Raw genomic sequence first — 9,977 nt, 5'->3', positions numbered from 1 at the left:
CTCTATATCAAAGGTAATTCTTTTTGCCACTTAAGGGGATATTTCTACGAGTCACCGTCCCTAAGGTGCCTCGTTGTGGTATCATGGCAACTCAACTCCTTGCTACATTGATAATCGTTTACCACCTTTTTAGGTGTGGAATCGTTGTCTACCTAGTGAACCTTCGTCATCTGTTCCACTCCATTCCTCTAGAGGTGTGCTTCGTCTCTCAGCTTGAGAGATATTTCCATGTCTCAAACCATGAGTTGATCCTAAGTTGTTCGATCTTCGAGGAGATCGATCCTTCTAGAGTTTTCCTTCCCTCTTCTTGTCATGTTAGTTGGAGTTCTCAGAACAAGACGACAAGACAAAGATGGTGATTGAATCAACGTTCATTTGAAGTGCACCCTGGATCATGAAGATTATACTAGTTGCGTTACCCTTCACCTTACCCTACGCTTGAATCTCGAGACGAGATTCTTGTTTAGTGGGGGTGAGTTGTCACATCCCTAGCTGCTGGTAGTGCTCTAGGCTAGCTTCATGTGTGCATCATGTCTATATTTTCGAAACTTGAACTGAGGAATTTTGGAAGCCTCAAAAACTTAAATAAAAGAGGGGCAAAAACCCTAGAAATCTCATTCATTGCTCCAAAATGCTCTTCTTAAATGTTTGATAATTTTTGGTAAGGATTCTGGTCCCAACCAAAATATTGAACATTTTTAAGGAATTATTTTTGGGACTTTGGATTTAATTCATTAGCTATTTGAATTTGAATTATATTCATATAATTAGAATATAATTTCAAATACCCCTGAAATATTTTATAAGCTTTTGGAAAAGTCCATCTAGCAATATAAAATATTCAGAGGAGTTTTTGGCATTGTTTGAATTATTTTTAAATTCAAAACAGTGGCAAAATAAATTAAATAAAACAAAACAGAAGAAAAAAAATAAAAGCAGAGAGAGAACTTACCTCAGCTTACCCGTGCAGCCCACCAGAGCCTGGCCCAGCTCCTCCAGCGGCCCAGCCCGCCACCGCTACCCCCTGTCGTCTTCCCCCCCTCGCCCCGAAGCTGCTCGGTGGCGCGCGCGGCCACGCGCCCCGGCCACCTCCTCCCTCCCAGCCTGCCTGGCTCCTCCTCGACGCCCCGGTGACGCCACGCACCTCCCCGACCCCCCTCTCACTTCTCCCTCGCTCTCTGGACCTCCCTCCCCCTCGCTCCTCTGCTTCTCCCCCCCCCATGACCGAGAGTCGCCGTCGCCGCCGCTCGCCATAACCACGGCCACCGGGCCTCCCTCGCTCCCCCGACTAGCCCAGAGGCTCCGCCTCGACCCCCTCCTTCCTCTCCACCGAGCCACGAGGCCCCGGACGCGCTGCAACGCTGCCACCATCGTCGTTTCCGTCGCCGGCCACCGAAGCTCACCGCCGTCGATTCGCGACGTCTGGCGCGTCTCCGAGCCCACTGAGCCACCCTGCTGCCTCCCTGTGAGCTTGCCATCGTTTCCCCTCACCTCTCTCTCTCGCGCGCGCCCTGTAGCCGCCGCCCCACGAGCACCCGAAGCCGCCGTCCGCCATGGCCGGTGAGCTTCGTGCTCCCGGGCTCCTCCATCTGCGCTCGTTGCCTTCGAGTGCTCCTGACGACCCCAGTAATCCGTAGAGGCCCTCAGCTGACCTCGCCGTGCCGTGTAACGCCGAACCCGAGCACGCCCGAGCTCCGGCCGCCGCTGCCGAGCTCGGGGCCATCGTCTCCGGCCGCCCTAGCTGCTGCTGCTTGCCGAAACGGGCGCGGGTGAGCTCCAGCTCTCCGTAGCCGCTCTCCTCCGTCCATTTGGACGCCGGAGGAGCGAACCCGAGCCCTCCGCCGCGCCTGTTGCCACCGGCGACGAACCGCCGGCGTGTTAGGCCCTGTTGACCAGGGGTTTGACCTCCCCTGGGTCATTTACATGTGGGCCCGGGGCCCTGCTAGTCTAGTTTAGATGCTAATTAAATTTTAGCTAACCCACTGACTCACTGACAGGTGGGGCCCAGCCCTGTTAATTAACCCAGTTTAGTTTAATTAAATTCTAACTAAACTAATTTCACTGACATGCGGGACCCACTGTCAGGTTTGACTGGACTGTGCCACGTTGACCTGCTGACGTCATCATGACGTCAGGATGACGCAGTAATGTTTTCTGGATTTGTTTTTATTCAGAAAATTCCAGAAAATTGTATAAACTTCAATAAATCATAGAAATTCAACCGTAACTCCAAATCAAATAATTTATATATGAAAAATTATCAGAAAAATTCAAGGAATCCATCTGTACCATTTTCATGCATGTTAGAACAACTTATCACTACTGTTTAGGACAAATGAAGTGAATGACATTTAAATAACCACATATGGAGTTCGAATTTGAATCTTGGATTCAAACCAACCCCATTTAACTTGTTGCTAGATGCATTAGCCCAAAACACATTCATTTTGCCATGTCATGATCATGCATCATATTGTGCATTGCATTGATTGTGTTTCCTTCTGTGTTGCCGGTATTTGTCCCCTCTCGATAGACGTGATACCGATGATGTGATCGTTGACACTGATGAAGACTCAATGTTATCTTCAGAAGTGCCAGGCAAGCAAAACCCCCTTGTTCATTCCGATAAAATCCCACTCTCTCGCTCCTGCTCTCTTTTACTGCATTAGGACAACAACGACATATTTGTTACTTGCTGCGGTAGCTGAACCCCTTTATCCTTTGCATGACCTGTCATTGCCACAGTAAATAGATGAAACCCACTAGCATGAGTAGGAGTTGTTTGAGCCCTGATGTGCCTACTCATTCATGCTTGTTTGTCATGCCTGCTACTGCTTAGAGTTGAGTCAGGTCTGATTCATCGGGGATGAATCAGAGGCGTGTGAACATGTCCTACTGTGTGTGAGCTAAGTGTGTGAACACGATTTGGTAAAGGTAGCGGTGAGAGGCCATGTAGGAGTACATGGTGGGTTGTCTCATTGCAGCCGTCCTCAGGAACTGAGTTCTGTGTTTGTGATCCATGATCAGCTACTACCACACATTGGGCTCCGGCCTCCAATGCTCTCTCGACTTATTAATCAACTTGATCTCTGTCCAGGAGTTGCAACTAGTTTCTGGTGTTTGTAGGTAGTGTTAGTAGTCTACCAAGTGGCACCTGGTACAGGTGGGCTTGGGACAGACTAGGCACAGTGGCACGGTGTACCAAGCATAGATCCACCCGTCGAGGTGGGCTTGGGAACCCTGCGCACATCGTTTGGGGCCGTGAGCGACACCCCGGCCGGATCTCCTTGCGGATGGAACCCGAATAGGCGATAAACCTGGACTAGAGACTTGTTCGGTTAGTCAGGTCGTGGCCGACTCCCTCGCTCGGCTTCCGCTTGAAGGTTGCCGAGGTACATGACGTGTACAGGGTGGTAAGTGGTGAGAGCGTGTGTGAAGAAGTACACCCCTGCAGGGTTAACATCATCTATTCGAATAGCCGGATTCCTCGGATATGGAAACTTGGACCCCTTGTACAGTTCATAGACAAGTGAAAGTGGATACTCTAAAATACGCAAGATAAGCGTGAGTGCTATGGATGGCGTTCTCGTAGGGAGACGGGAGCGGATCCATAGTAGTGTATTGGTTGGTGAATATGTGGACTCGTGTGCGCCACCTCAAAAGAGTTACTTGCAGTCGTAGTTCAGGATAGCCACCGAGTCAAAGCTGGCTTGCTGCAGTCAAACCCCACCACCCCTTGTTGATAATGATGCATATGTAGATAGATCTGATGTAAGTCTTGCTGGGTACATTTGTACTCACGTTTGCCTATTTTATGTTTTGCAGAGAGACTTCAGTCTCACTAGTAGTTCCGCGTGGACTTCGACGTTTAGCTTGTTACCTCAGCTACGATCTTGTGCCCTCGGCAGGATCTGGTAGATAGTCAGGCTTCTCAGCCTTTTTCATTTATAGATGTCTGTACTCAGACATGATAGCTTCCGCTTGTGCTTTGACTTGTATGCTCTGATTGTTGGGTCATGAGACCCATGTTTGTAATATCTCGCTCCTCGGAGCCTAATGAATAATTACTTGAGTCGTAGAGTCATGTTGTGATGCCATGTTGTATTGCACATATCGAGCATATTGTGTGTATGTTATTGAAATGCTTGGTATGTGTGGGATCTGACCATCTAGTTGTTTATCTTTAGTAGCCTCTCTTACCGGGAAATGTCTCCTAGTGTTTCCACTGAGCCATGGTAGCTTGCTACTGCTCCGGAACACTTAGGCTGGCCGGCATGTGTCCTTCTTCGTTCCTGTGTCTGTCCCTTCGGGGAAATGTCACGCGATGAATACCGGAGTCCTGTTAGCCCGCTACAGCCCGGTTCACCGGAGTCCTGCTAGCCCAGTGCTACAGCCTGGATTCACTCGCTGATGACCGACACGTTCGATGCTGGGTCATGGATGCATGTCCCTGTAAGTTAGTGCCACTTTGGGTTTACGACTAGCCATGTCAGCCCGGGCTCCTTATCATATGGGTGCTAGCGACACTATCATATACGTGTGCCAAAAGGCGCAAACGGTCCCGGGCAAGGTAAGGCGACACCCGTGGGAATACCGTGCGTGAGGCCGCAAAGTGATATGAGGTGTTACATGCTAGACCCATGTGGCATCGAGTCGGGGTCCTGACACGGCTGCCAGCCGCAGCCGGACACGCCTCTCCATCGAGCGGGACAAAGGCGGCCGCCCTCGTGCAGTAGAGCGGCAAGGCGACCTGCCGCCTCCCCCGCCTTGTGGAGCGAGATACCCCACTCCTCCTCCTGTCATGCATCCGACACTCCGCGACCGCCTTGGCCGTCGAGAGGGAGTCGGAGAGAATGATGCTCGCCATCGGATCGATTGTCTCAACTGATCCCTGGATCTTGAAGAAGAAGATGCGCTGGGCCCGCCCTGTTTCGGCCCTCGAATCCGAGATGAGCCCTTCCCTAAGGGGTTCACCCTCCCGCGAGACATGCCCAAGTACACTGGCTCCGTGAAGCCGGAGGACTAGCTGGTCGACTACTCCACGGCCGTCAGTATAGCAAACGGCAACAAGCGCATTGCCGTGAAGTACGTCCTGCTCATGCTTCAGGGCACTGCCCGGACGTGGCTCAATAGCCTGAAGCCCCGCAGCATCAACAACTGGGTTTATTTCACCGAGGTCTTCGTCCGCAACTTCACCAGCACCTACAAGCGGGCTCCCAAGCGCCGACAGCTCTCCTTGTGCGTCCAAGCGTGTCATGCCCAATATGCGATACTATCCTAAAGAGACTCGAAGGTCCCACCAAGGATAGAACCGCATATTGAAACGCTTTTGCAAGGTGGATATCATTACATCAACATTACATAATAGATGGGGATGCATATAAGAGGCATACAATGCCACACGAATACAACAATACATCATACATAAGATCATCATCCAACTATGGATGAAACACAAACAGAAACTCAAACGACATCCACCCTGCTAGCCCAGGCTGCCGACCTGGAACCTATCCCCTGATCGAAGAAGAAGTAGAAGAAGAACTCCAATACAAGAAAACATCGCTCTCGCGTCATGATCATCACATAACCTGTACCTGCAACTGTTGTTGTAGTAATCTGTGAGCCACGAGGACTCAGCAATCCCATTACCATGGGTATCAAGACTAGCTAAGCTTAAAGGGAATGGAAGGGGTAAAGTGGTGAGGTTGCAGCAGTGTGTAAGCATAGTATGGTGGCTAACATACGCAAATAAGAGCGAGAAGAGAGCAAAAGGAACGGTCGTGGAGCTAGCAATGATCTAGAACTGATCCTGAACTCCTAACCCAAAACCATGTTCACTTCCCGGACTCCGCCGAGAAGAGACCATCACGGCTACACACGCGGTTGATGCATTTTAATTCGGATCTGGTGTCAAGTTATATACAAGCGGACATTAACAAATTCCCATCTGCCTATAACCACAGGCACGGCTTTCGAAATATTGTACCCTGCAGGGGTGTCCCAACTTAGCCCATGATAAGCTCTCGCGATCAACGAAGGATATTCCTTCTCCCAGGAAGACCCGATCAGACTCGGAATCCCAGTTTACAAGACATTTCGACAATGGTAAAACAAGACCAGCAAAGCCGCCCGATGCACCGACAAATCCCGATAGGAGCTGCACATATCTCGTTCTCAGGGCAACACCGGATGAGACTAGCTACGAGTAAAACCAACCCTCAAGTTGCCTCGAGGTGGCCCCGCAGACAGCTCAGTTCGGACCAACACTTAGACAAGCACTAGCCCGGGGGGCTAAAATAAAGATGACCCTCGGGTTGGCCGACCCAAGGGAAGGGTATAGGTGGTGGTGAGGCAAATGGTAAAACCAAGGTTGGGCCTTGCCGGAGGAGTTTTATTCAAAGCGAACTGTCAAGGGGGTCCCATAAATCACCCAACCGCGTAAGGAACGCAAAATCCGGGAACATAACACCGGTATGACAGAAACTAGGGCGGCAAGAGTGGAACAAAACACCAGGCATAAGGCCGAGTCTTCCACCCTTTACCAAGTATATAGATGCATTAATAATATAAGAGATATTGTGATATCCCAACATAAACCTGTCCACCATGGAGCAATCTTCAACTTCACCTGCAACTAACAACGTTATAAGAGGGGCTGAGCAAAAGCGGTAACATAGCCAAGCAACGGTTTGCTAGGAAGGGTGTCAAAGGTTAGAGGTTCATGGCAATTTGGGATGGCTTGATAAACAGGTGATAGGTAGCGCAGCATAGCGATAGAACGAAGCAACTAGCATAGCAATGATAGTAGTGAGATCCAGGGTAGCGGTCATCTTGCCTGAAATCCCGCTAGGAAGAAGAACGAGTCCACGAAGAAGACAAGCGGAAGTAGTCGAACGGATCCTCACAACTCCGGAACGAAACCGAAGCTAACGAGAGAAGCAAACCGGAAAGAAGCAAACAACATGGTAAACAACCATCACATAAACATGGCATGATACACAATCAAGTATGATGCATGACCGGTTTAATAAGGCATGGCATGGCAAGGTGCAACAAACAATACTACAAGTTAAGTGGGGCTCAATATGCAACGAGTTGCATATTGACAAAACACCACATGGACATATTTAGTTTAATCTCGTTTAAGCTACCAAACAATATTAAATGTTGTTAAACATGGCAAGAGGTGAAGCATAGTAAAACTACCTATCTAGGCAATTTAAATGAGACCGGAAACAACAAACAACAATTCCGGAAAATCCCCATGTGCATATCTTGAATTTGGTACTGTTCCTCCTAAACCATATTTTAAAATTGTTAAATAGGAAAATAAAGTGGACCATATTAAACTATGCATTTTTCCACCCCATTTACATATAAAGTTTATTTAAAATGGAGCTACGTTTATTTAGTTATGAAATAAATCATTTTAACATGGCATTTGAGCAAAATAATGCAAACAACAATTTTAATCAGTTTTAACAGGAATGAAAGTTGCAAATTCTGGAAGTACATGAAATTCTAAGCATTTTACATATATTGTTTGTTTAATTTGGATGCATGCATATTTAGTTATGAGCATTTTAAAATGATGGCAATTCGGTAAATATGCATGCACTGAAAAATATGCCAAAATCACAGAGTGGAAGAAAAAACATGCACGGGACGGGTTTGCAGCAACCTGCAGCGGCCTAGGAGGTCTTGGCCCGAGTGAGCGCTGAGTGTGCAAAAATTACAGGAAAAACAGAGAAAAATGGGGCCGGCTGGGACTCGAACCCCAGACCCTTCGAATGAATAGCGGCCGCGCTAGCGAGTGGGCTAGCTGTGTGTTTGTGATCAACGGGGAGTCTACAGAAACTTAAACCATCTGCGCATCGCGACCAGGAACAAAACTGAAGCATGGTTAGTGAATTATTAATGCATGAACATGGAGGGACTTTTCTGTAAATCTGCAAACTCCTGGAAAATTAGACAAATTCACAGATGCTGAAAAAAACCTATGCGGGTCGAATCTGGCTGGGCCAAAAATGCGCTTCTATCCTTGGTGGGACCTTCGAGTTCCTTTAGGATAGGGTCGCATCTTGGGCGTGACAAAGGGCCCATGGAGTCAACTCACGACTACCTCACGCGCTGGACCGAGCTGCGCAATTCCTGCGAAGGCGTGCACGAGGTGCAGGCGATCGAGTACTTCACTGCCGGGTGCCGAGAGGGCACCCTCCTCAAGCACCGACTCCTCTGCTGGTCATCGCCGACAAGCATGCTGGTCATCACCGACAAGCATGCCACGGCCGACTCCTCCATGAAGGCGGAAATCCTGGTTGACACGTCCAGCAAGGTGGCCCCTCAGGCACCTCGGACTTCGGCTGGTGACACCAGTCGGCAACAGCAACTAGGTGATAACAAGCGGAAGGCCACCCAGCCAGCTTCCTCCAGCCAGCAGGTGGCGACGGTCGAGGATCAGCAGCCAGAAGGGCAGCCGGCCCCCAAGCGGCAGTAGAGCGGCAAGACCAATTGGTTGCCTGCTTTCTCTTACGAGCAAACCTTGGATGCACCCTGCAAGTTCCATAGCGGCGCAAATCCCTCCAACCACATCACTCGGAAGTGTCACTGGCTCACCAGAATTGCCAAGGGAGATGGACTCCTGCCTCCTCCACCTGCCGGACCGCCGCCTCCTCAGCCCCAGCAGCCGGCGGCCCGACCAGTCGGCGCCATACAAGACGAGTACCCGGAGGAGCACGGAGCCTACGTTGTGTTTACCAGTGTGGTTGATGATAGGCGCAGCAGACGGCAACAACAACAAGAAGTGCAGGCAATGGCCCGTAGTACTCCAGAGTTCATGCATTGGTCCGAGAAGCCTATCAGTTGGAGAAGGGCCGACCACCCGGAAGTGATGCCTTCCCCTAGTTCATATGCCCTGGTCCTAGAAGCTACCCTCGCAACGGAGAGGCGAGCAGCCCCGTTTTCCAGAATCTTGATATATGGCGGCAGCAGCATCAATATCCTGTACCGTGACACGATGGAGAAGTTGGGAATCAAGCAGAAGCAGCTCGTCCCCAGTCGGACTGTATTCCATGGTATAGTCTCTGGCCTTTCCTGCTCACCAATTGGCAAGCCTCAGATTGATGTCCTTTTCGGAGACAAGAATCACTTCCGCCGAGAGTCAGTCTAGTTTGAAGTGGTGGACCTTGAAAGCCCCTACGCACTGCTAGGCCGGCCTGCTCTAGCCAAATTCATGGCAGTCCCCCACTATGCCTACCTCAAGATGAAGATGCCGAGTACCAAGGGAATCCTGACAGTAGTCGGAGACTACAAGAAGTCGATCGCTTGCGCTGCAGATAGCAGCCGGCTAGCCGAGTCCCTCGTGATTGCTGCCGAGAAGCGGCTCCTTGACCGGGTGGTGGCGTTGGCAGGCAAGAAGCCGGAAATGTCACCCACCCCCAGGAGTCGGAGGTTGAGGGCTCGTTCAAGCCGGCCAAAGAAACAAAGAAAATACCCTTGGACCCGGAGCACCCGGAGAGGCACACTGTCATAGGCACATGCCTTGACAGCAAATAGGAAAGCGAGCTCGTCAATTTCCTCCGTGAGAATCGGGACATCTTTGCATCGTCTCCCAAAGACATGCCGAGTGTTCCGACGGATTTCGCTGAGCACAAGCTACATGTCCAACCTGACGTCAAGCCGGTCAGGCAGCCCTTGCGCCGCCTATCAGAAGAGAAGAGAAGAGAAGAGTTGTCGGAGATGAGATAGCCCGTCTCCTAGCAGCCGGATTCATCATGGAAGTATTCTTTCCAGAGTGGCTGGCCAACCCAGTCCTGGTGTTGAAAAACAACAAGGAGTGGTGCATGTGCATTGACTACACCAGCCTCAACAAAGCCTGCCCCAAAGATCCCTTTGCTCTGCCGAGGATTGATCAAGTAATAGACTCCACAGCCGGATGCGAGCTGTTGAGTTTCTTGGATGCATACTGTAAGTGC

Source organism: Triticum aestivum, chromosome 4B (genome assembly GCF_018294505.1).
Source record: "Triticum aestivum cultivar Chinese Spring chromosome 4B, IWGSC CS RefSeq v2.1, whole genome shotgun sequence".
Taxonomy (NCBI): domain Eukaryota; kingdom Viridiplantae; phylum Streptophyta; class Magnoliopsida; order Poales; family Poaceae; genus Triticum; species Triticum aestivum.
This window is presented reverse-complemented; position numbering follows the sequence as displayed.